The sequence below is a fragment of the Prionailurus bengalensis genome, chromosome D4 (assembly GCF_016509475.1).
Source record: "Prionailurus bengalensis isolate Pbe53 chromosome D4, Fcat_Pben_1.1_paternal_pri, whole genome shotgun sequence".
Taxonomy (NCBI): Eukaryota; Metazoa; Chordata; class Mammalia; order Carnivora; family Felidae; genus Prionailurus; species Prionailurus bengalensis.
In genome coordinates, this window is record NC_057359.1 from 6,544,626 (window position 1) to 6,572,425 (window position 27,800).

General features: G+C 41.9%; 1 protein-coding gene, 1 non-coding gene and 1 pseudogene across 2 annotated transcripts in view; 1 reads left to right on the top strand and 2 right to left on the bottom strand.

Moving 5' to 3' along the window:
- The window catches only part of JAK2 (Janus kinase 2), a 116,367-nt gene extending 97,340 nt beyond the window's left edge, over positions 1-19,027 (bottom strand). The window contains exons 1-2 of the mRNA XM_043566672.1: positions 18,922-19,027; positions 18,339-18,418 (exon numbers count right to left, since the gene is read on the bottom strand). The gene's annotated coding sequence lies outside the window, so the exon portion shown is untranslated. The remainder of the gene's footprint in view (positions 1-18,338; positions 18,419-18,921) is intronic.
- LOC122475565 lies at positions 2,653-2,759 on the top strand. Its single transcript, XR_006295246.1, has one exon. It is a non-coding gene; the product is annotated as a U6 spliceosomal RNA (small nuclear RNA).
- Positions 19,028-25,812: 6,785 nt separating the features above from the next.
- The window catches only part of LOC122475122, a 40,438-nt pseudogene continuing 38,450 nt past the window's right edge, over positions 25,813-27,800 (bottom strand).

Consider the following 27,800-nt stretch of genomic DNA (forward strand, 5'->3'; position numbering starts at 1 on the left):
CATGAAAAGGTTATCAGCAAAATCTACATTGTGGGAAATTATAACTAGTGGAGTTAAAAATAAAGAAGAGAAGAGATGTAGGAAAAATATAGATTGAGACTATAAAGTCACAATGTGTGGACCTTATTTGGATCCTAGTTTAAAAAAATACCCAATGACATTTGAAAAAGCCATTTATGATATATCAATCAGAAATTTGATTGCTTGCTGAATATATAAAGATATTAAGGAATTGTAATTTTTTATATGCAAAGCTTTTTTAATTTATTTTTGAGAGAGAGAGAGAGAATGTGTGTGTGAGAGAGAGACAGAGAGAGAGGGCAGGGCACTGGCAGAGAGGGAGACAGAGGATCCAAGCTAGCTCTGCACTGTCAGTGCAGAGTCTAGTGCGGGGCTCGAACTCATGAACTGTAAGATCACGACCTGAGCCAAAGTCGGAATGCTTAACCGACTGAGGCACCCAGATGCCCCCAGGTATTGTAATTTTTTAATTTAAAAAAGCGTTCTTATATTGTAGAGGTGAATACTGAAATAATGGAAGAAATGATATGGTGTCTACAATGTGCTTTAAAATAACACCATAACAGAGAAAGCAGATGGCACAGAAATGGCTCAGGTAATAGGGCTATTGAAGCTGAGTGATTAGTATGTAAGAGTTCATTTCACCATTATGTCTACTTTTGTATGTTCAAAATTCTCCCTAAGAAAAAAGCTTTTTTAAAGGATGTTTGCTATATTTCATCTAGCATTTCTTTTTTTTTATAATTTTATTTTGTTTTTTTAATATACATCCAAATTAGGTAGCATATAGTGCAACAATGATTTCAGGAGTAGATTCCTTAGTGCCCCTTACCCACTTAGCTCATCCCCCCGCCCACAAACCCTCCCATAACCCTCAGTTTGTTCTCCATATTTATGAATCTCTTCTGTTTTGTCCCCCTCCCTGTTTTTATATTATTTTTGTTTCCCTTCCCTTAGGTTCATCTGTTTTGTCTCTTACAGTCCTCATATGAGTGAAGTCATATATTTGTCTTTCTCTGACTAATTTCACTTAGCATAATAACCTCTAGTTCCATTCACATAGTTGCAAATCTAGCATTTCTTAATAAGAGTGTTTTCAGGTTATTCAATCAGAAAGTTTCAGGAAATGAAATCCCAGATTTTGTTTTGTATTTTACAATTCATCTCTCATGTACACTTGAAAGCAAAAGTTGTTCATAAAATTTATTACAGATTTTTTTCTTTTAAAGATTCTGATCTTGGGGCACCTGCGTGGCTCAGTCGGTTGGGCGGCCAACTTCGGCTCAGGTCATGATCTAACGGTCTGTGAGTTCGAGCCCCGCGTCGGGCTCTGTGCCGACAGCTCAGAGCCTGGAGCCTGTTTTGGATTCTGTGTCTCCCTCTCTCTAACCCTCCCCCGTTCATGCTCTGTCTCTGTCTCAAAAATAAATAAACGTTAAAAAAAAAAAAAAAGATTCTGATCTCTAAATATAGTACAAGTAGTATTAGGTACTGGCAGGTTTTTAAAAATGAAAAACTTAAAAAAGAAACATGTGAAACTGAAATTTTAGCTGAGAGTAAGATGACAGAGGGTGTTTGATTCCTCCTTGCCTGTTTTGTAGAAGAAGTATGCTAAATAACTGTGCTTTTTTATAAAGTGAATATTTAAGTATTTATGTCAAAAAATTTTTAAGTTAGCCATTAAAAGAAAAGACTTATAAGATCTTTAAATCTATAAGAAGGCAGAAAAGAAGGGAAAAAGTAAAGAAAATTAAAAGCAAAACAAGATAACAAAAAATTTTTAAGTCCAGATGTCAACAAGTACAATAAATGTAGATTAGCCAATTAAAACCACTTTCTAGAAGACAACATCAGACTGGGTTTTCTTTTTTTTTTTTTTTTTAATTTTTTTTAACGTTTATTTATTTTTGAGACAGAGACAGAACATGAACGGGGGAGGGTCAGAGAGAGAGGGAGACACAGAATCTGAAACAGGCCCCAGGTTCTGAGCGGTCAGCACAGAGCCTGACGCGGGGCTCAAACTCACAGACCGCGAGATCATGACCTGAGCCGAAGTCGGACACTTAACCGACTGAGCCACCCAGGCGCCCCAGGGTTTTCTTTTTTTAATCAAGGTATACAGTGCTTAGAAGAGACACAAAACCATACAGAAAAGTTAACCAAAAAAAGGACATTTTTATCAAATTGACAGGTGCCAAATGGTACTAATCCTTGTTGATCAGAAGCCAAACTACAAACTAAAGGTAACTACAAAATATAAATCAATAAACAAAAGAAACCCTAATGAAAAAAAGAACGAAAGACATGAATAGACCAATAAACATAGGAGAAGATGGTAGATCTCACTTGTAATTAAGTAAATGCAAATTAAGGTAGGATATCGAATTATACCCATCCGGTTGCCAAATTAAGGAATCCAAAGATACCAAGTGTGAAGGAGAAGATATAGAGCAGAAGGACCCTTCAAACACCTGGTTTTAGAGAGCAATTAGGCTACATTTAATTAATCTGAAGATATAACTATTCTACAAACCAGAAATTCCATTTCTAGTTATAACCCTAGAGAAATGAATGTAGTACTGCATCATGTTCATAGTAGCATTATTTGTAAGAACAAAAAAACCACAAATAGTGCTTCCCTTTGACAGCACAGATACTAAAATTAGAACACTACAGAGAAGATTAGCATGGCCCTGTGCAAGCATGACATACAAATCTGTGAAGCACTCCATATTTTGGGGAAAAGAAGAGAGAGAGAGAGACAAACCAAGAAACAGACTCTTAACTATAGAGAACACACTGATTATTCCCAGAGGGGTAGGTGGGTGGGGAGATGGGTGAAATAGGTGAAGGGGATTGAGAATGTACTTAACATGATGAGCACTGAGTAAGGGATAGAATTGTTGAATCACTATATTGTACATCTGAAACCAATATAACATTGTATGTTAACTATACTGGAATTAAAATGAAACTTAATAAAATAAAATAATAAAATAAAACAAATAATCTAAATGTTCATCAGTAGAAAAAAAACAGTATATAAATTGGAGAATCTTCATAATGAGAATATTATACATCAATTTTAATGAACTAGAGCTATATATATGAACACACAGATACATGAATGTCATAAAGATAAGTGAGGTTTAAAAAGCAAGTTGTAGATTGATATTTATGTGTGATGCAATCTGTTTTAACCCACAGTTTAATACTACTATATTCTTTATTTTTTATTTATATATTCATAAATTATATTTAATATATAAATATTATTTATTTATATATTTATAAATTAGTTATATATTTCTATTTATTACTATATCTTTTATAAATTACATTTATAAATATTTCTATTTATATGATATAGACATTTATAAATTATATTTATATATTTATAGGTATTACTATATATACGAAATATATACTTAGTATATATATAATAAAAATTTTAAATAGGCATGAAGATGATACTAACTTCAGGCTAGTGGTTAGTTACCTCTAGCAAGGTAAACAGGGGAGAGACAGGAGTAGCAATAGGTAGATGGGCTTCGACTGTATCTATAATGTTTATTTCTTAAAGAAAATAAGATCCAAAGCAAAAAGTAACAAAATATTGTTAAAAGTGGATGGCAAATACAGACAATTTTATTTTCCTAATTTCCTATATGTTAAGAATATTTTAAAAAAATATTTTTAAATACTGAAATGAAAACAAAGAGGAAGAATATAGCCTTTGGTTTGGGACGCAAGTTTGAAATGGAACTGGGTTTGAATTCTGTCCCGTGTGATGTTACTCTGAAGTCAGTTTAATCTTTCTGCACTCAGTTTCCCTCATTTCTTAAAACAAAAAATAATAATAATGGCTATGACTTCTGAGGATTGTTGTAATGATTAAATGCAATAATCCACCTGAACTAACCTCATCCAGAGACTAACACTTCCCTTCTCTTCACACTTTATTAGACAATGCTAGAGCTTTTCTTTCCTTTTTTTCTTTTCTTTTTAACATTTATTTATTATTGAGAGACAGAGAGACACAGAGCGTGAGCAGGGGAGGGGCAGAGAGAGGAGGAGACACAGAATCGGAAGCAGGCTCCAGGCTCTGAGCTGTCAGCACAGAGCCCGACGCGGGGCTCGAACTCACAAACTGTGAGATCATGACCCGAGCCGAAGTTGGTCACCCAACAAACTGAGCCACCCAGGCGCCCCTAGCTTTTCTTTTTCTTTTCCTTTGTTTTCTCTTTTTCTCTTTTCCTTTTTTTCCCTTTCCAATAATATAGGCAGCGAGGATGAAAAAAGTATGGCAATTCATATATGTTGAAAAATAAAACTGCTGAAAAATGAAACTTCTCATTGAAGTTTGGTCACACTATCCCCTAAGAGATGATGTCTTAGTTTAAATATTCCTGGAAGCAAAACCTCATACAGGATTGAAAAGTAAATTAGTTCTGAAATTCAGGAAACTACGACAGAGAAAGAGAGAAGTGGTATAAGAAAGGGAAGGCAGCCTATAAACTGCACTCTCAAACCAGCTACCAGAGTGAGCCTAATCCCTCAGAAAGGCTCTAGAAAACAGTATAAAAAGCATAATATCTCAGAATTATCCCATCTGAGGGATGAGCTGTAGTGTTTGTACAATAGCAACCCCTGAAGAGTTAAGTGGCCGAGGGCTACACACAGGAGTGTTAATTTCACAGCGCTTCTGGCCTGGCTGCCAGAGCATTGGAAGTATGGCTTCCTACATTTTCAAGAAGAGTCAGCTGGTCGGAGATGCAAACACTAACTCAAGCACACTGAAGCTCCCAGGGGATACAGGTGGATCACTGACAGCACCAACTACAGCCATGCTACAGAATGATGCTATTATTAAAGAGAACAAAAGGAGAAAAGGAGACAATGTGGTCTAGGCTCTATTGACTAATTGGTCCAGAACTTGTTCTTCCCTCAACTTCTGCTTGAAAACAGTAACACTAATTTTGATTACATTAATTACATGTAAACTGATTTAATTTTGTATGTTCTTTAGAGACTGAACATTCTTCTTTGGTCAAAAATGGAATGTCCCGGTAACATGGCATAAGAAAAATGAATTCTAGATATAAAATTATTCAAAATGTAGGAAAATTAATTGAGGAAAAAAGCTTTAACAGAGATTGCTTTTTTTAAGTATTTTTATCTCATATTCACACCATCTAATCCATTATGCTGCTCATTTTGTTTGAATATAAACATTACATTAAAAATGTTATAAAGTCAGAAGTGGTAGACACTATCACAGTAAGCACATCTAGTATGAAACCATGAGTTTGAGTCCCATGTTGGGCTCTGTGCTGACAGCTCAGAGCCTGGAGCCTGCTTCAGATTCTGTGTCTCCCTCTCTCTCTCTGTACCTCCCCCACTCACACTCTGTCCCTCTCTCTCTCTGTCTCAAAAATAAATAAACATTAAAAAAAACTTTTTTTTAACGTAATTGTACAAAAGGACTAATGAAGACGTGTCTGGGATAACACAAGAATCTGACTTATTAGATAAGACGTGTGTACCTCCTAAAAATGCAGATCCTATTAAATTCTGTGTGAATGTATTTGATAGGCATTTAAAAGTTCTTACGATTAAGGATGGGATTTTGTTTTTGGTTTTTTTTTTTTTTTTGCATAGCTTGTAATTCAAACTATCCACTAGAAACAGTATACGGGCAAAAAAAAGAGAAGTCAGTCCTTATTTTTCATTGAATTCTCCTTATTACTGGTGAAGATAGCTAGGTATATTTGTTGTCCATGTGTATTTCTTTATGAATTGTGTCTGGCTTTTTCCTATTTTTCCTTTGTTGTATTTGTCATTTTTATAATTTATCAAAGCTCTTAACATATTTGTCAGAAAAGTAATAAGAAGAAATTTACCCATCGTATATTAAAATTTACTATAGGGGTGCCTGGGTGGCTGAGTCGGTTAAACATCTGACTCTTGATTTTGGCTTAGGTCATGATCTCATGGTCATGAGAATGAGCCCCGCATCAGGTTCATATGCAAATTTGCATAGGCAAGTTTAATACAGATAAACCATATTGTTAGTTTTTAACAATTCAAATCCAAAAATAGATTAATGAGAACAGACTCAAAGTTAACAAATACCCATTCATCAAGTACAAAAAATAACACCTCACAATAAAGCCAAAAAGAATAAAATAAAAACAGAAAACCAAGGTTAAATCCAAGTGTAAAATAAGAATAAAGAAAGAAATTGAATAGAATAATCAAATTAAATAATATGCACAAACATCTGCTTATATCCCTAAGCTGTTGACTTCCTCATTTTATTTTCAAACACTGGGATACCTTCCATATGCTAAACATTGTACAGAACTTCAAAATAAAGAAACTGATAGAACTATTCCCTGACCTAGAAATCACAGTAGTTTCACAGAGGCCACTGTCGGAACAAAACAAAGGCTGGAAACAGACTGAACTATATACATAATTTAAAATATTAGTATTTCCCATAGCAAAGATAGATTATTTGATGCCAGTGTTAGAACAATGATCTGAGGGAAAAAAGTCGGATCCCATTTTATACCTTGCACTAACACAATTTCCAGATGGATCAAGAAAGCATGGGAAAGTTTCAAAATATAATTTCAGAGTAGAGAAGAGATCTAAATATAATTTTTTAAAAAAATAATAAAAGCAATGACTAACAGAAAGAATAGCATAAAAACCAAAAATGGGGGCACCTGGGTGGCTCAGTCAGTTAATTAAGCATCCAACTTTGGCTCAGGTCATGATCTCACGGTTCGTGAGTTCAGGCCCCACATTGGGCCCACTGTTGCCAGCACAGAGCCCATTTCAGATCCTGTTTCTTTCCCTATCTCTCTCTCTCTCTCTCTCTGCCCCTCCCCCATTTGTGCTCTCTCAAAAATAAATAAAACATTAATAAATAAATAGAATTTATTTTAATAAATTGATGCTGCATATATTGCTCCATTTCTCAGAAAAACTCCAAAGATATCAGGGACAGATCAAATATGGTACACCAACAAAAAAACTGCACAGCATAACTACCTAAGATAGGCAAGGCTAACAGCTACTGTCCAACCTTCAGCACACAGCAACTCAGTTCCCAAGACTGTACTAGGCCCATCAAGAAAAGCAGTGAACAGCAACATCACAGACATAGCATCATAGATTCCTGTGCCAATCCCTGTTTTATTTTATATTTTTGAGAGAGAGCACCAGCACAAGCAGAGAGAAGGCCAGAGGGAAAGAGAGAGAATCTTAAGCAGGCTCCACGCTCAGCACAGAGTCCAACACAGGACTCAATCCCACGACCCTGGGATCATGACCTAAGCTGAAATCAAGAGTCAACCAACTGAGCCACCCAGGTACGTCCAAACCCTGTTTTAAATCAGTGATTCTCAGTCTTGTCCTCAAACTAACACCATAGACATCACCTGGGAAGTTGTTAAAAATACAAATTCTTAGGTCTCATTTTAGAACTGCTGAGACAGAAACTCTGAGGGTGGTACCTAGCAATGTATGTTTCAATCAGCCCTCTAGGTAATTATGATAAACCACCAGGTTAGGGAACAATTCTAGTACAGCCAAAGAACAGATGAGGACCCTTCTGGTTGTATTCACATATTTAAAGGGCACTGAGGAGACTTAATGAAAGCAAAAAAGCCTTAACAAGGCTGTCCACAAGGGTTTAAAGGCAAGTAAGGAAAATGCTATTGAAAACTCAATAAAAGGATACCCTTGTTATATAGTAAAGTGTGGCAAAACTAGCACCTACAGTTAACATGGGAAATGTAATATATACTTAATGAGTTAAGGAAATTCTAGGTAGAATGTTGAAGAAGCAGCTGGCTTCTTCTAGCTGCCTTTATAATTAAGAGATTAGAGAGGTAAACTAAAGAATGAGCCACTTTTTGAGTGCAATTTCAAGGAAGGGTTCAGAACATCCTTCCCAGCCAGCAGACTATTCTTAAAGTAAGAAAGGGCTTCCCGACAAAGATAATCTACAGTGGGACTATAAGATCCACAGTTAAAACCTCAGAAAGATCTGGGGCACCTGGGTGGCTCAGTCGGTTGGGCGTCCGACTTTGGCTTAGGTCATGATCTCACGGTGCATGGGTTTGAGCCCCAAGTCAGGCTCTGTGCTGAGAGCTCAGAGCCTGGAGCCTGCTTTGAATTCTGTGTCTCCCTCTCTCTCTGCCCTTCCCTACTCACGCTCTGTCTCTGTGTCTCTCAAAATAGATAAACATTGAAAAAATTAAAAAAAAAAAAAAAAAAAAACCTTAGGAAGACCTAAGCAGCAAATTGATCCTTTCAGACAAAAAATTTTCTAAGGATCATTTAAGGGAATTGTTCCACAGCAGCCTCACAGTTAGCCGAAGATAAGAAAAAGCTCCTCTTAAAAAAGATTTGTAGGTATGGCTTTTGTCTGACGGAGCAGATTATGAACTAATACACAGGAAGTCCGTGAAATTTTTTTTAAAAATTATTTTATTTATTTATTTTTTATTTTATTATTGTTTATTTATTTTTGAGAGACAGAGACAGAGCACGAGTGGGTTAGGGGCAGAGAGAGAGGGAGACACAGAATCCAAAGCAGGCTCCAGGCTCCTGAGCTGTCAGCACAGAGCCCGAAGCAGAGCTCGAACTTACAAACAGTGAGATCATGACCTGAGCCTAAGTCAGACGCCAAACCAACTAAGCCACCCACGCGCCCCTCCATGAACTTTTTAAAGGAGCTACATCAGCTTAGAATGAAAGGGGCAGTAACTATATAAAATAAAAGGTGGCTTTTGGACCCTGAAGGACTACAGGCAGGAAGCAAGCTCAGATGGTTACTAAGTTGCAAAGACAGATCAGTTCTTTGGTGAAACAGAATGATTCAGAAGTGAAATCAATGACCAAAAGAAGCAGTCATGGCCCACAAAGAACAACCTCCAGACAGCAGGATTGCACCCTAGTCCAGAAACTGCCAACGTGTTCCCAGCCAGGTTTCAGAATTGCTATATACTACCATGTGTCTCCTTTGTCCCTCTTTTTGAGCAGGAATGTCCACTGCAATTAACACGTGCCTTTCCCGTCTTGTAGGTTAATTATGTGGAGGCATATAACCTACAACTTGTCTCTTCAGAGGTCTTTTGGTTAAAGAGCGATCACTGTCAAGAAACCATATCCGAGGTTCCCAAGGAACCTCAACAGCATCTGGACCTGACTTAGAAGATGAGATACTAAATTTTGAGCTGATGTCCTGGTGGGAGTGAATTAGAGGTCTCTGAGAAGGGGGTTGGTGTATTTTTTCATGTATTTTGGATGTGGGAGGCATGTGAAGTGCAGCAAAAAAAAAGGCAAACTATGTCCAGAGATAGCCATAACAATCTCTCTCATCCTGCATGTTTTCTTTCACATGTGACCTTGCCACTCTCCAATTACCAAGTGGAGTTTAATCCCTGTCCACACTGTGTTCACTGAAACGTTCGCTTTTAAATCTCAACTCACCATGTAAGAAAGCCAACTACATGGAGACTCCCATGTTGTAAGAAAGTCCAGCCCACATGAACATGCTCCAGTTAAGAGCCCCAGCTGAGATCTCACTCAACAGCCAGCATCAATTACCAGTCTTGTAAGTGAAGATACCTCTAGATGATTCTAGTCCCCCACCTTCAAGATACCCTTGGCCAGCAAGTTTCCCAACTGAGGTTCTAGACATTGTGGAACAAAAACAAGGCATTCTTACATTAACAACTCAGGCAACAACAGGTGTTGGCGAGGATGTGGAGAAAGAGGATCTCTCTTGCACTGCTGGTGGGAATGCAAGCTGGTACAGCCACTCTGGCAAAAAGTATGGAGGTTCCCCAAAAAACTAAAAATAGTTTTAGTTTGACCCAGCAATTGCACTACGAGGTATTTACCCAAGGGATACATGTATGCCGTTTTGAAAGGACACATGCACCCCCATGTTTATAGCAGCACTATCAACAATAGCCAAAGTATGGAAAGAGCCAATGGATGAATGGATAAAGAAGATGTGGTATATAAATATACAATGGAGTATTACTCGGCAATCAAAAAGAATGAAATCTTGCCATTTGCAACTACATGGATGGAACTAGAGGGTATTATGTTAAGCAAAATCAGTCAGTCAGAGAAAGACAAATATCATAGGACTTCACTCATATGAGGACTTTAAGATACAAAACAGATGAACATAAAGGAAGGGAAGCAAAAATAATATAAAAACAGGGAGGGGGGACAAAACATAAGGGACTCTTAAGCATGGAGAACAGAGGGTTACTGGAGGACTTGTGGGAGGGGGTATGGGCTAAATGAGTAAGCGGCATTAAGGAATCTACTCCTGAAATCATTGTTGCACTATATGCTAATTTGTATGAAAATTTAAAAAATAAAATTAAAAATAAAATAAAATAAAATAAACCAAGGCATTCTTGGTGTACCCTATGTGAATTACTGACCAGTAAGATCTGTGAGCCTAATAAAGTGCTGCTTTACATCACTACGCTTTGAGGTGGTTATATCACACAGCAATAACATCTGGAAATGAGCCAGTAGAGGGGAAAATTAATAATGCAGGAAAAAGAGGGAGAAATACAATAGTAAAGTCCTTGAAGGTAAAAGGAGATGGGTTTCTGTACCCAAGCAGGAGAAGCTTAAGATGGGACACTGAGTTCATTCATCGTAAATTTTTTTTTAATGTTTATTTATTTTTGAGAGAGAGAGAGAGAGAGAGAGAGAGAGAGAGAGAGACACCAAGCACGAGTGGGGGAGGGGCAGAGAAAGAGGAAGACACAGAATCTCAAGCAGGCTCCAAGCTCTGAGCTGTCAGCACAGAGCCTGAAGCGGGGCTCGAACCCACGAACAGTGAGATCACGACCTGAGCTAAAGTTGGACATTTAGCCAACAGAGCCACCCAGGCGTCCCTGAGTTCATTCGTTGTAAAGGAGAAAAGGGCAGAGTTTAGGCACAGATACAGGATGACAAGAGGTGTTACTGATGGTAGATTACGTTATTTAGAAATATGGAGATAAATACCAAAAGACACTGTTAAGAGATTTGAAAGTGGTTTACTGGGAAACAGGAATCAGAGATGGGGGAGGAGCAAGACGTTGCTGATTTTTGTTATAAACCATAGTACACAGTTTACCATGTTTATTCGTGTTTCTAAAGTAAACAAAGATATTTTAAAACAGATTTATTATAGGGGTGCCTGGATGGCTGGTTCAGTTGGTTGAGCATCCGACTTCAGCTCAGGTCATGATCTCACGGTTCGTGAGTTCGAATCCTGCATCAGGCTCTGTGCTGATGGCTCAGAGCCTGGAGCCGGCTTTGGATTCTGTGTGTCCCTCTCTCTCTGCCCCTCCCCCACTCACACTCTGTCTCTCTCTCTTGAAAATAAACAAACATTAAAAAAACTTTTTTTAAGATTTATTTTATTCCCTCATTTTCCAAATGAGGAAAAAAAACTAAGGCTCAATGATCACGTGACTGGTTCAAACTCACACACTAGGTTGACAGCAGTTAGTCCTCGATGCCCTTATTTCCAAAACAGCGCACTTCTTCACATCACACTGCCTTTCATATTACAAAATATTACCTAGTGACAATTAATTTTGTAATCAGAATTTATTAAAGTCATTTAGTAAGCAGTAATGAATACACTATTCCCAAGGACTGACAGCAAAAAAGCAGGCCAAAATATGTCCTTGGGAAATCAAAATAAGCATTCAAGCAAAACTAACCATCCAGGGACTATCTGAACCTAGTCCACCTTTGATAGCTATACCATATAGGCTTTAAAAACAGATAATGCTTCATTTTGCCCTCTCCAGCTCTCCTAATCTAAATACTTTTAACCATGCTACATTCACTTCAATAAGTTATCTACAAGGATTTCTCTTCCCTTTTAGAAAGTAATGCCTTGGGGTGCTTCGGTGGCTCAGTCAGTTGGGCATCCAACTCTTGATTTCAGCTCAGGTCATATCCCAGAATTGTGGGATCAAGCCCTAAGTCGGGCTCTGCACGGAGTCTGCTCAATGATTCCCTCTCTCTCTCCCTCCACCCCTCTCCCCTACTCTCTCTCTCTCTCTCACTAAAAAAAAAGAAAGAAAGAAATTAATACCTTATCAGTTTATTTAGATTCTTCCAGTACAAATGCATCCAGAGATCACTTGTCTAACCTGCCAGGCTACTGAATGTCTAATAAGAACCAATGATGGGAATGCAAGCTGGTGCAGCCACTCTGGAAAACAGTACGGAGGTTCCCCAAAAAACTAAAAATAGAACTACCCTATGACCCAGCAATTGCACTACTAGGTATTTACCCAAGGGATACAGGTATGCTGTTTCGAAGGGACACGTGCACCCCCATGTTGATAGCAGCACTATCAATAATAGCCAAAGTATGGAAAGAGCCCAAATGTCCATTGATGGATGAATGGATAAAGAAGATGTGGTATATATATACAATGGAGTATTACTTGGCATTCAAAAAGAATGAAATCTTGCCATTTGCAACTATGTGGATAGAACTGGAGGGTATTAAGCTAAGTGAAATTAGTCAGAGAAAGACAAATATCATATGACTTCACTCATATGAGGACTTTAAGAGACAAAACAGATGAACATAAGGGAAGGGAAACAAAAATAATATAAAAACAGGGAGGGGAACAAAACATAAGAGATTCATAAATACGGAGAACAAACTGAGGGTTACTGGAGGGGGTGTTGGAGGGGGGATGGGCTAAATGGATAAGGGGCACTAAGGAATCTACTCCTGAAATCATTGTTGCACTATATGCTAACTAATTTGGATGTAAATTTAAAAAAATTAAATTAAAAAAAAATGTTTAATTCAAAAAAAAAAGAACCAATGAATGTTGGGGCACCTGGGCGGCTCAGCTGGTTGAGCATCCGACTTCAGTTCAGGTCACGAACTCATGGTTCCCGAGTTCAAGCCCCATGTCCAGCTCTTGTGCTGAGAGCTCAGAGCCTGGAGCCTACTTCAGATTCTGTGTCTCCCTCTCTCCCTTTCTCCCTTTTTCCGTCTCTCTCTCTCTCTCTGTCCCTCTCCAGCTCACACTCTGTCTCTCTCTCTCAAAAATAAATAGACATTTAAAAAAAAAAACACTCAATGTCTACTCACTCAAATAATAAGTATAGGGCTAATTCCCACAAGGAACAGCAGTACGTGTATAGTGTGATATAAAAGGACACAGATGAATGGCAATCACTGTCAAAAATATATCCCAGTCTTTATTATGCCTAAAATTCTCATCTTTAGTCCCAGTGATGAGATCTTTGTGTAGAAGTCTCCATTATTCACCCAACTGTCAAATCCAAAGGTCATCTCTTACACTAGAGAGAGCAAAATATTAACAGTAGCGATGTTTGCATGGGAAAACCATAAGTAATTTTCTTTTTCTGCTTTTCTAGATTTCATGTTAGAAAAAACATTAGTATACACTTCTAAGGCCTTTTTTCAGTTCTGATTCTCATTTCTTAGCAGTGATCAACAGTGATCAACATGATAATCATTCCCACCCTCTTAACCTACCCACCCACCTTCCTCTCAGACAGACTGCTTCTTTGTCTCTTTTGTCAATTCCTCTCCTTTCATCCTGTAGTTATGGGCAGTTCCCAAGCCTCAATTTCAGGTCCACTGCTCTTCTTTCTGAGCACTACAATTCCAGCCTGAAATTTCTCTACCAAGTTCCAGTCATCTAGCTATCTATTTCACTCGACTATCTCACTGTTACCTCAAATTCAACGTCTCCAAAATCTAAGTCCAGCTGTCTGTATCTCTTCAACCAGCTACTAATATTTTCATACCTATTTTTGTCAGGACGGCCATTTAAAAAATTCTAGTTCTTTCTCTATCACTAACTAGTTGAGTAATTTGGGACGCATGTTTAAATCTCTCTGGGTCTCAGATTCCTAATGCACAAAATTCAGAGGCTAGCCCAGATGTTCTCAGACGTCCTGACATTCCAACACTCTTGAATTTCTTATGGCACTGAAGGTCAAAACTTCAAAGTCATCTTTGATGAGTTGTCTTCCTCCCTACCCCTAAACCCCACCACATCCTCCTTTCTTATCCAGTCTATAATGAAGTCTTGTGTGACATCTCCCCAGTCCTATTTTCACTAAATCCAAACACTAGGCCTAGATTATCTTCCTCGCTCTATCACTTTTCTTTCCAATTCATACTATACCTAGCACTGTGCCAGTCTGTTTCAGCTAAGATACTTTCAGCAAGCTCTTTCTCAATCTAAACTTTTAAAGCTTCTCAGCTGCCTATGAGGCAAAGTATATTCTTCTCATCCTAGCACTCAAGGTATCTGTATTCTGCTTCCAATCTATATTATCAACCTCAGTTCTTACTACCCTGCCACACAAACCTTCATTTCACTTAAGTTACTTTCCGTACTGTTCTCTGAAAATGTCATGCAGATTTTGCCTCTGTTTACCACCTATACAAGGTCTTTCCTCTTACACAAAATCAAATCCTGCCTAGTTTTGATTCTACTTCCTCTCTGAAGCCTTCCTTGCTCGCTTCAACTCTAAGTGGTCTCAAATATCTATAACTTTTATTACTTATTTCCCAGTTACATTTTAAGTTCTCAGTGAAAGGAACCTATTTTATATCTTTCTGCATCTCTTTTGGACATAGCAAAGTACCTTTTACATCGTAGGTATTAACAGATATTTGTTTGGTAACTGACTAGAGTTCCTTTTTAATACATAGCATTTATTGAATGCTCCCCATCTGCTCAGCACTCTGTGTGTTCCTCAAAGCATACACAATCAACTTGAAAAGATATGGTTAACACTAGAGAAATAATCATCAAACAACCCAAGCATAATATATAATTAAACTATGAGAAGATTCTCTAGGACTAAAAAACAGTGGAAATATAGAAAGGAAAAAACTATATTTAGTGAGAAATAGTTTCAGAAATGAGGCAGAATTTTAACTGAGAGTACAGCCATAGTAACAGTACTAATAATAACAGTGGTGATAAATAATTACAATAATAAAAGCTAAAACTTAAGGTGCACTTAATGTGCTAGGCACTGGTCTTGAGGACTTCTCATGTATTAATTCACTTCTTTCTCACTACAACCCTATGGAAAAAGTACTAGAGTCATTCTCATTTTTTTCAGATGAGACTGAGACCCGGCTTAGTTATTTCATACGTAGTGAGTAATGCAAACAGATACAGAATTGGGCTTGGTGGAAGAAGGATGGAAAACATAAATGAAAGTTAAAAGATGAAATAGCATAACTATTATTAGAAAATGTGGAAAGCGGCTTGAAACACTACAGCAGAGAATGCCTTTTGAGGGTCCTTAGACCAAAGACTGAATAAACAGGGCAGGGAGTAATGACAGAGTAGAGTGAAAGCCAGGAAGAGGAAGTTAAATTTAAGAGGTAGAAAGTGGGAAGCCACTGAAGATTTGGGGACAAAGAAATGCCACAATAAGGAGTATTAGTGACACTTCTACTGTGGATAAACAGAAGAAAGAGAAGCTGGACTCTGAGAGGTTGCTATGACTTTCAATATTGTAGGCTGAAGAAACAAGTCCTGGGATTCAGGTGGTAAAGTGAAGTAAGCAGAGATATAAGGGACAAAAGAAATATGAACAGGACATGTTGAATAGGTTAATACAAGAGCTAAATGAAAGATGAAAGCTTAAAGATGATGCCTAATTTAAAGCCTATTATGACCAGGAGAGAAGGAAATTACAGAGGGGTATAAAATGATGATTTTTCATTTAGGGCATGGTGACTTTAAAAAGACAGTCAAGGGACGCCTGGGTGGTTCAGTTGGCTAAACGTCCGACTCTTGATTTCAGCTCAGGTCACGATCTCATGGTTTGTGAGATCGAGTCCCACATCAGGCTCTACTCTAAGAGCAGGTAGCCTGCTTGGGATTCTATCTCTCCCTCTCTCTCTGCCCCTCCCACACTTGTGCTCGCTCTCTCTCAAAATAAATAAAAAACATTAAAAAGAAGAAAAAGAAGAAGAAGACGATGACAACACGACAAGTCAAAAATACGAGCCCAAGAACAGGACTGGAAAAACCAGGAAGTGACTAGAATGACAAATAAGCAATAGGATTAGTTTTAAAATGAAAACACTAGGAAGAAGCTATAAAGATATTAAATAGGAGAGGAAATATACTAAGCCATGATCAGCTGGTACCAGCAGGATATCAATAATTGTATCAATAACTGTATCAATACTTTAGGTAGGAAAGGGAAACAATTTGTGACCAACACTTAAAAATGCAGTTTTTCCATTTAAAAAGACTTTTGTATCAGAAAAGCCAACCAAAAGCTAAGGCAAAGGTTCCCAAACTGTCCATTCAGGGAGTTCTTAGTAATATTTTCACAGCACCCCCGAGGCCAAGAGAAATACTTCAGGAGGTAGATTCAAACCATTTAATGTCCTTACAACTTAGTGCTTGTTCAGCCTCGTACAACTTCTTGGAATCAAACTGGACATCACACTCTCATTTGCTCTGTCACACTGATTCTCATACAGTAGTTGCTTTTTATGAGAGCAACCTCTAAAGAAACTGCTTTGCAAAGACAGGACATTGTAGAAAGGACTGTGTCAATTTAATGTTGACACTGTGAAGTACCTCAAACTAATAGCTCAAGGCTGAGTTCACTGGTGCTCCGGGGCACCTCAGCACACAGTTTGGGAAACTGGGAGCAAAGGCAAGGGGCCTCAAAAGACCGGCGGGGGGGGGGGGGGGGGGGGGGGGGGGCGGGGGTGCGGAATGTGATGGGGGAGGAGCAGAAAAAAGTTCTTAGCACACTTAACCACAAGAGGGCAGCACAACAGTCGGGAAGGAGGCACAACGGTGGGGGCAGGGGGTGTCAAGAAGAGAGAAGAGTTAACCTTTCCATGAAAAGGCTTTAAGACCTGTTAACCAGTTCCAGACCTAAAAGTCCTTTATCTCCTTCTACTAAAGAGGAAGAAACACTGTCCCTGGCAGACCACCTCGCGCAGGGTCATTGTGTCCTTCTCTGAATCTCCTCTGCCCGCCCAGCCATGAGTATAGGAGCCTTTAATAGTAGCCAAGCGATGTACTATTTTGCATGCATGATCTTACTGAATCGTTACAACAACCTTCTAAGAAAAGCGGGGCTCAAGGAGAGTTTAAATAATACAACTATAAAGTGGCAGGAACACCAGGATTCAAACCCATATCTGACACCAGGGCCAGCTCTCTTTTCCTATTCTGCCTCCAAAGCATCCCGCCTTTCAGCAACAGCCGGGGGAAGGAGACACAAGATATCACGTTTCCTTCCCATACCTGAGGCACCTGCCTCGAACCCGAGGAAACACCAGTATAGGAAACAAACTATTCTGTAACTGTCCCTAAAACACGGGCCATTCAGCTGGAGCCAACGCAGGCATTCCCGCGCATCCAGTGACCAAGGGCTGCGGCTTTCCTCTCCAGGTAAACACGCCCACTATTAAGGCAAGTGCCGGGCACATCCAGTTTGCAGACATGTCGCACATGCAAGCTAGTGATTTTCACACTTGTGCTAAAAGGTGGGGGGGGGGGGGGGGGAAGGGAGTCCAAAGGTTGATTATTCATCTTCACATCTGCTGGGTGTCACACAAGACTATTTGCAGTAGCCCAACAACTCGCTTGCACACACTATTAAGAAACCAAAAGCAGTCGTCATCGCTCTTATTCCCACTTCTAATTTCCTTCTCCACATTTCCCCTCCCCTCTATGACATATTCGGCCGCTCCTGGCCTTTCATTCAGAGAAAAGGAGTTTCTCCTGACAGATTAATCACCACCGGAAAGCAAACTGGGTGAATTCAACCGACGCACCAAACTTAGGCAGATAAAACCATCCAGGAAGCATTCAATGTGGTAGCAGAAACCCCAGCACAACAGCTAACGTGTTCTCCCAGTAGGTATCTCTGAGTACTTGAAAATGTCCCTCCTTGAAAGATTACCGAGCTCTGGCTGCTGGAGGAGAAAGGGTTAAGGCGCAAGGCTCCCCACCCCCCACCCCCCCCCCGTAAAGCCTCGTTGCTCTTCTAATTCGCAGGAAAAGAAGCAATGAATGTTTCTTAAAGGATCCAAGAGCAACACTAAACACCCCCCGAACTACCCTCCCCGACCCACATTCTAAGTCCAGCACTGCCATTTTCAGTGAGCCCTGTCTACACACGTTCCCACCCTTCCTACGCACGCAGTCCACACTCGCCTTCACCGCTGCCACGGAGCACAGCAGCCGGGATCTCAAACCCACCTTCGCGGGAAGGGCAGCGGGGACCTTTTTCTTCCGAAGAGCAACAGTTCACATCTTGTTCCCTCGCCTGCTTCTGAAACCTAAAAAAGCAAGCAGCGGTTATTACCGCAGAAATCCTGGGGAAATAGATGCTCTTCCCTAGGCGGTTCGGACGTCTACAAAATTTTAAAGAGGTTTAAGAGGAGGGGGAAGGCGGCTACGAGGCACACATGGATGCAAACAGCAACAGGAAAACACGCCGTTGCAGGCTTCCCCCCACCCCCACCCCTTCGAGAGAGAAGATTTTCTTGCCGAGAAGTTTACTGGGCCACTAGCAGGGGGGACCGCGGGCATCAGGAGGTGGGAGGGATGCGGACAGACGACTGCGGCCCCCCAGCCAGAGGCCACGCAGCAATCGCACGCACCAGCTGCACCGATCCCGCGGCGAGGACGCGCCCCCGGGGCCCGCAGGGGCCGCTCCGCCCCGGCGCCCGGCGCCCGGCGCCGGCCGAGATCCGCGGGGCCCCCGGAGTGGGCAGGGGTGCCGGGGTCCTCCAGGCTGGGCCCTCCCGGGCCCTCCCGCGCGGGGTCGGCTCCCACTCACATCCCTCGGCGGCGAGCCCCGGGCCTGGCCCCGCGCTGCCGCAGCAGCTCTCCGCCCCGACGCGCGCCGCGAGTCCGGGCCCAGGGGCCGAGCGGCAGAGGCGGCGGCACCAACTCCCGAGCGAGCCGGGCGCCGGCCCAGCCTGTCAGCGCGCAGGGAAGCCCGTAGGCGGCCGCCGCTGCCCCCTTCTGCTCCTCTTCCTCTCTCCTTCCTCCAGCCCACACCACTCCCACTTCGGGCGACCGGGAAGCCCGTCACAGGCGTCGTCTCCACCCTCTCCCGGGCCACACCGGCTTCTCGGCGCCTCAGGCGATACTAGCCCGGACGCCCTACTTGCGTCGGAGTCCGCCTGCAGTCTGGCGGCCCGATCACTGCCGACCGAGACGGTCCCGCGGGCGGGGGCGGGGGCGGGGGCGGGAGTCGGGCACGCGCCCCGGGACTGCGCGTGTGCGCGTGCGCCGAGCGCCCGGGCCGCACTTCTCCGGGCGCGCGCGCCGCGGGGCTGGCGGGCGGCGGCCACGCACGACCCGGCTGCTCGGCCAGGCGGCGGGAGCGCGCGGAGATTCCCGGGGCGTCCCCCGGGCCTGAACGGGCGGGGAAATTGAGCTGGAGCTGGCTAGCCGGGCCGCGGAGCCAGCGGGAGCCGGGCGCCGGGGCTGGGCCCGCCCCTCCCCAGATGGGCGTGTGTGTGGCGGCCGCCCGCCGTGGAGGCGGCTGGGAATGAGTCAGCCCGGCCGGGAAGGCGCCCCCTGCACGCAGCCGGCCACCACACACGTTATCCTCCCGGGCACTGTCGTTCGTTCCCCTTCTGCTTTCGCTTCCACGTTCCTCGTGCCGCGGACCTGTCCTTCCCCAGGCCGGGCCTCTCGGCCCGAGGGGAAGTGGCGCCGAGAGTTGGGGCAGCGTTCACACGCGCAGTTCTGTGCAGGTGCGCCCGACTCCAGTCCCTCACCTCTACGAGAATAGGGTGAGGGTGGGACGAGGCGCCCAGCTGCCTGCGGACTGGCGAGTGAGGACAAACATAGCCCACCGTCCCCCAAAGCCCCACTCATTCGTTCAACAAATATCCGCATACCATCCACCAGGTGCCGGACCGTAAGGCCCCCAAGGATGCTATGTAATCAACGCGCGTTCTACTTGCTCTACCGGAGCGTGGATTCTGATAAAGTGACAAACATACTTGAAACGCATGATGTGCCAGTGTATGATTGCCACTAAGATAAATAAAACAAAGTAAAGGGATAGAAAGCGAGGAGGCAGTATGCTATTTTAGCGAGGGGTGGCCAGGAGAGACCTCCCAGAGTAAGTGACATTTGAGCAGAGATGTGGGGAATGAGAATGCACCAGTCCTGCAACTATCTGGGAAAAGAGTTTCAGGCGGAGGGACTAACAGGGGCAAAGACCCTGAGAAAGGAATGTGCTTGGTAAGTTCAAGGAGCTGGAAAAGAGGTCACCGTAGCTGGAGGACAGTGAAGGAGGCAGCAGTGGGTGAGACATGAGGCCAAAGGAGTAGCCTGGAACCCAACTGTGTACGGTCTTTTTCTCATATTAGCCCTCTTTCAATCTGAAACCCTGAATGCATTTATAGCCCCTGTTTCCCCACTCACAAATGATGCTGAGCCTCAGGTCTAACTTGTATTTAATGATTTCTCTAAATCAACTCACCAAAGCAACTCCCCCATTTCTTCTTACATAAGACCCATTGCAAAAGGTCTTTCAGCAAATGATAGCAGGATAGGAAATGACTTGAATTCACACTGACTCCTTTAAAGTAAATAATGAACTACAGCCCTCCTTTTCTCATAAGAGGGAGGGATTTACAGGACAATTGCATTCCTACGGTTACTGTTCTGCAAGCAAAATACGCTGGAGAGTCCTTATTTTTAATTTCTAAAAAGGAACTGGAACTGGTTGTGACTCAGTGGCAAATCGAAAATCTTGGAATATAAAGGCTGAAATTACAAGCAGCAACTATCATGAGAATTCCCTTTTTCTACAAAAGAAAATTGTTACTGGAGTAGAAACCAGAACGCAGGCTCACACAAAGAAGACAAAATGGCCAAGTTGTCTTTAATATCACAGCTAAAGTTAAAATCATCTGAACTGTGGAAATGGAAACATTCTCTTTTGTGAGGAAAAAAAAAATGTCCATTTTAGAACTCTGAAACAGAGCAGAAGCATTCCATGCAGTAAGTGATCTTTCTATATCTTACAATGACATGTTTGTTCAACCAGACATGGTATCTGTTACTGTCCACGGCCTGTTTGCAGGGGGGAGGTCATTTGTAACAGTGGCTATTGAGGGTTTCTTGTGAGGAAAGGGACTCTTTTTTTATAAAAGTGATTTGGATATGAAAAACAGGTGGACTGGAAAGGAAATACATTATTCTTAAGTTTATGGAATTGAGAAATCTCTACCTACCTGCCCAGAAAGTGACTTGCCCAATGTCATCATTCCGAGAGTGCAAGCCTCTCTTGTCACTAAGGTAGTATGATTTTGAAGTCAATAGTGCCCTGGAATGTTGAGCTCTTTGCACACTGTCACATTGTCTAGCTCTTTGTGTGATCCCTCGTAGTGGCATAGCTAGAAATTTGCTCCCAGAGCAAATATTTCAGAAAGATTCCCCTATTTTTTTTAAGTTTTTATTTATTTTAGAGAGAGCACAAGTGGGAGAGAGAGCGAGGGAGAGAGAGAATCCCAAGCACAGTGCAGAGCCAGACACGGGGCTCAAACCCATGAGCCATGAATGAGGTCATGACTTGAGCCAAAATCAAGAGTCAGTCGCTTAACCGACTAAGCCACCCAGGCGATCCAAGATTCCCCCATTTTTGATAAGGATAAAAAAGAATTCCATGAGAACAAACTGGACCAAGTCTTTTGTGACATTCTTTCACACAATATGGAGAAAAAAGAAACATGGGTTGGAGAATTACACATTTAGATTCAAAACTGATGATATGGCCATGTCTAAAAGTAAAAACTAGCAGCTAATTGTTACCTCTGGGGCGAAGCGTATGGCATACAGCAAGATCCTGCCGTTGGGCTGGAGCAGAGCATGGCAGCCGTGGTCCTTGACTACAACTCCCCAAACCCACCCCTGCAACAAGACTGTGACAGTTTTGTGAGATGGGGCTTTGGCTGCTATCACTTTTTAAAGTTCTTAGGTGGTTTGACGCAACGCCAAGGTTGCAAATACACAGCCAAGGGTTTAAGAACTTAAGCTTGAGAGTCTGGCAGACCCAGGTTTCAATCACAGCTTTGACCAAGGAAGTCGTTTAGATTTTCTAAGCTTCCATTTCCTCATCAGTATAATGGGGATAATAATACCTTCCTTGAAAAGTCATTTTGAAGATTAGATGAAAAAGTATTTTTAAACCCTTTGCCCAGTTATTAAATGTGTATTATAGTTGTGATAAGGACAATTTACAGATCTCACCAAGCTGGGAGGTATAAGAAATATGTTGGATTTTATTAGTAATCCTGAAGCATTTGTCACGATGCGTCACATTACACAGAACTGTGTGGGCTGGAATGATAAGGGCTGAGTTGTAACAGAGATAAATGGAAAGACTTGCATTTGTAAATAAAACAAACAAACAAACAGGGGAGCCTGGGTGGCTCAGTCAGTTAAGCGTGTACTTCGGCTCACGTCATGATCTCATGGTTTGGAAGTTCAAGCCCTGTGTCAGGCTCTGTGCTAATAGTGCATAGCCTGGAACCTTCTTCTGATTCTGTGTCTCCCTCTCTCTCTACCCCTCGCCTGCTCCCACTCAGTCTCTATCTCTCAAAAATGAATAAACATTAAAAAAAAAAAACAACAACTATGCCATTAAATGATGAAATAATGAAAACATTAAAATGAGCAAAAAAAAAAAAAAAATGTGACAGCACAAACAAACAAAAAAACCAGGAAAGTCCTTGGAAAGGGAAACAGATTCAAGCAAAGGGTTGGGGATAGACGGAGAGTTACTTTATTTCCAAGACACAGAAGATGTACTTTTCTGAAGGCAAGGGAAATAGCCATCGAGAGAGGCTGATTTATTCCAGGTCTAGTAATATAAACGAAAAAGCAAAGGCGGGAGTGTGAATCGGGTAGACAGAAAAGCAAGGAATGTTGTTTTGTTTTGTTTTGTTTTGTTTTGTTGTTTTGTTTTTTACTTTGAATCATCCCGATATTTTAGAATCATTCCTTTCAAAGTTTGGTTAGATATGGAAGGAAAAACAAACAGTCCAATACCTCCTCTGCACTTCAGCAGATCCCTGCTGCTACATCAGACCTCTCATCCTTCCTTATAGTCCCAAAGATAGAGGTGTTCCTGGCACACAGGTCCCTCCTTGAGATAACCAGATAAATTTAATTTTGATGCATGAAAACCAAAAGTTTTCCCCTCCGTAAACCAGGAATTAATAGCCTCCTCCGAGTGAGAATAATTATTTGGTGACATATGCAAAATGTCTGTTATAATTATGCTCTACTTTGCAAAAATTTTGTATTCAAAATAGAGGTATAGTTACAAATTCACAAAAAACTTTATAAAAGGATTCATACCATGATTCACTCTTAAAAATAGAAATCCCCCTGGCATAATTGTTAGTTTATTTAGAAAGATTATGGACTTATTTATAAAGTTCTTATTTATAAAGATTATGGATTCTGCCCTCTTTCTCTAGGAATGGTCCTACTTCACCCAGAGCAGCCAGCCAACCCCTAGCCGGTGTTATTCTTCATGACCCTCCCCCACCCCACCAGGCTTCTTAATTGCACCATGAGTTGTCACGTGAATCAAGCTGAGCCAATCAGGGTCCCCCTCTTGGGGAAGCCCAAACTGGGATTCAAAGACAGTTGCTCAGACTTTTCTGTTCACTTGAAGCCACTCATGCTCTAACATTAAATCTGCTATTGTGGTGTTACTATCTTTCTCCCTGTACGTGGAGCTGCACAGAAAGTTAGTTTGCTGTGGGGAAAGAGTAATGCAGATGTAAGAGAGGAAAGAGAAAAAGAGAACATACCAAGAATGAGTCCTCATAATGTTTCAGTTTCCTCTTCCTTATAAGGCCCAAAGAAACTTCCTGTGTTTGGTATCTTGAAAATATTTCCTTATGACAAATCTGTCCTTTTTACTTAAGCTAGATTTACTTCCATCAGACTACTTGCAGTGAAATAACCTGAAGGAAGACAGATATATAGCATGCTGATGAGAAAAGAAAAGGAAAAAAAAAAAACCTCTCAAATTATGACAGAGAAGATGTATGTCCTTTAAAAATCCAATTTACTCACAAATTTGCAAGTCTATCTTCAATTATGAAGTCAAGAATAACGATAGAAGGTATTAGTTACAATCTGAGACATTACATAGAACCCATAGGTTAGCCAGAAATAAGCTGCCCTTGAGTATGGTGGCTATTTCCTGCAGGGAAATTTTCATCACCTTCACCGCCTCCTCCCTATCATCACTCCCTCTCAGGGCTGTTGGGTTTTCTTTTCTCCCTTGCTTCACCCAACTTTGTCTTTAACTGAGTTTTGTGAATCTTCTGGGCCAAATCTATAGTAATTGCAATGGTCAATCCACTTTAGCTACATTACTGATCAAAAGAAAATCTAATGTGATATTCAAGCCTCATACTGTTGTGTTTAAACACTGTGTATTTCAATTTTACCTATGAAATATACAGCTGGACCAGAAGATGCTACATACAACAGTTCTCAACTTCTAACCCTACAAGACTACATACCCCCAATGTTTACAATTTGTCCTTGAGTGTATTTGCTCAACAGGCAGACCCCTCCCCACGCCCAGTCTCTCTCTCGATGCCTTCTCTTTCTGAGGTTTGGAAGCTGCACCTCTCTATCTCTCCATGATGAGAGTTGGCCAAAGGGAAAGCCAGCATTTTCCTCCCAGCAGAGGCAGCTGGTGCTGAGGGAGCACCTGCTTTAGGGTGGTCTTACTTTCTCCACATTTTTGTCTTCTCATTTCTCTTTTAGACCTGACACCCATCACAGTGGTATATGCCTGAATTTGCTGACTTGAAATTTGTTTTCTTAAAAAAATACACCTAGGGGTGCCTGGGTGGTTCAGTCGGTTAAGTGCCCTCTCAATTTCGGCTCAGGTCATGATCTCACGGTTTGTGGGTTCGAGCCCCACATCAGGGCTCTGTGCTGACAGCGTGGCGCCTGCTTGGGATTCTATCTCTCCCTCTCTCTCTCTCTGCCCCTCCCCCCAACTTGCATGCTTGCTCTCTCTCTCCCTCTCAAAAATAAATAAATAAACATTAAAAAAAAAAAAACCCACCAATGTCATTCTGGACTTTAGTTGAGATTATTGTAATTGAATGACTATGAAGTATTTTTTTTGAAGTTATTTATTTATGTATTTATTTATTTATTTATTTATTTATTTTGAGAGAGAGAGAGACAGAGACAGACAGAGACAGCAAGAGCAGGGAGGGGCATAGAGAGAGGGAGAGAGAATCCCAAGCAGGCTCCGCATTGTCAGTGCAGAGCTCGAAGCAGGACTTGAACTCATGAGATCATGACCTGAGCCAAAATCAAGAGTTAAATATTTGGGGCACCTGGGTAGCTCAGTCAGTTAAGCATCTGACTTTGGCTCAGGTCATGATCTCACAGTTGGTGAGTTCAAGCCCTGCATCAGGCTCTGTGCTGACAGCTCATAGCCCGGAGCCTGCTTCAGATTCTTTATCTCCCTCTCTATTCCCCTCCCCCACTCATGCTCTGTCTCTGTCTCTCTCTCTCTCTCAACAATAAATGCACATTAGAAAAAAAAAGAAAAAGAAAAAGAGGTAGACTCTTAACCAACAGAGCCACCCAGATGCCCCAGTACTGACTTGTCTTTTTTAAACAAGGAGTTTAGTTTTATTTTCTCTGTGCATTTGCAAAACATTTAGGAGCAACACAGAAAAAAATAAAAGAAAACCTCTTATGAAAAAAAATTACACTAAAAAACGTCCTGAGAGGAATTAGTGCCTTAGCCCTAGTAAGTTACAGCAATTCTGATTGGTCCAAGGAATTGAGAAAGATATTGGGACCATAGAACAGGAGGCAAGAGAATGAGAAATTACTGAGGAAAATGACCTGGAAGTGGGCCATGAGGGGAGCTGGAGGCCGGGAGGTGGGTCTGGGTGGAGGGAGGGGCCCCCACTGGTAGCGATGCGTGGGGGTCTTGGCAGCCCAGCATATCCACGAAGGGGCATGAGTGGAGGAGGCCCAGTGTATCCATGTGGAGGCAAAGACCCGGGTGATCCATGGGAGATCCAAACAGAGATCACTGGAGGGGCATGCCCATTGGAGGAGGTTCTGGATGAGGCATTCCAGGGGACAGTCGGGTGGTGGCTGCCTCCCAGAGCCTGGGGCCCAGCATGGGGGTTATTCTAAGCCATGAGAGTATGGTGGGCCAGTTGCATCTGAGACATCCCTGGATGAGGCATCCCACCTGGTGGAAATGGGTGAGGATAGGAGTGTCTGTATCCAGGATGTCCGGCCTCTGGGGTTCTTGCTGATGGTGGGCCTTGTCCTCCAGCCCCAGGAAGCATAGGTGGTGAGGGTGTGGTTGGGGGTATCCCAGGTGGAAGGGCTCCAGGGGGCAGCAATGGGGGTGGGAGGGACTGAGGAAGGGGCATGCCTGGTGGAGGAAGCCCAGGCCCCAGTGATGATACCACAGAATTGGGGGGGGGGGGGGGGCGAGGGGAGTGGGATGCATCTGCCAACAGCTGATGAAGGCAGTCAGCCTGGGAAAGTGGGTTCTGGGTTGCCAGAAGTTGTTTGGATACTGAGCTACAGTGCTTACACTTGGAGTCCTTTTTGAAGCCATAGAACACAGTGATAGGGTGGTTACAGAGATACTGCCCTTCATGGCCTCAACAGCTGCATCCAAAGCATCAATGAAGCAAAACTAATAATGGCATAATCTTCCGAGTTGCCTGTGTCAGCATCCCACATAATCTTAGGGGTTTGCAAGATCACTCCAAAGGTGCTAGAAGTTATCATAAAGCAGCTTCTCACAAATCTCTGGGTCCAAATTGCCAATGAAAATGTTAGCCCCAAAATCCAGGTTCTTGTGAGCCTTGTTCACCTGTATTGGTTTCCCACTGAGTTTGACCATGTTCGTGAGTTAATGGCATAGTTGGTATCTTCCTCACTCAAGAATTCTGTAGAGTTTGTGCTGCCCTGACTCTATGCTTTGGCATGTGCCTGGGTGGCTCAGTCATTTGAGCATCCAACTCTTGATTTCAGCTCAGGTCATGATCTCATGGTTCGTGGGATTGAGCCCTGGCATCAGGCTTTGCACTGACAGCATGGAGCCCACTTGGGATTCTCTCTCTCCCTCTCTGTCTGCCCATCCCCCTAACTCTCTCTCTCTTTCAGAATAAATAAACTTGAAAATAAAGAATTACGCATCTATTATTCTTATTATTCTATTATCTATTATCCATATCAAAGAGCTAAATTTGTTGAACAAGCTTCTTTTTTCTCTTTTGATCTCATAAGTAAATGTTCATACATACTACTTGTGGATAATCCAAATAATACACACTGTGTAGTGTACAAAGTAGAAGTTCCCCTTGGTCCTCTTCCCCTAGCCCTCTTCACTTGCCAGAGGTAACCATTGATGACTGTCTGGTGTGTAACTTTTCAGACTTTTTTCTACTACATACCTCCTACAGATGTAGTTTTGAGCCCCATAAATAAAATGGATAATTCTACCCGTTTTTCTGTTACCATTTTTTCACTTATCACATATTGGAGATCTTTCATTCAATATGTATTGCTTTCCTTCACGCCTTTTAACTCTTATACAGGGTCCAATGAAATAGGTGACTTATAATGTATTCAATAATTCCAGCATTTATCAACATTTAGGTT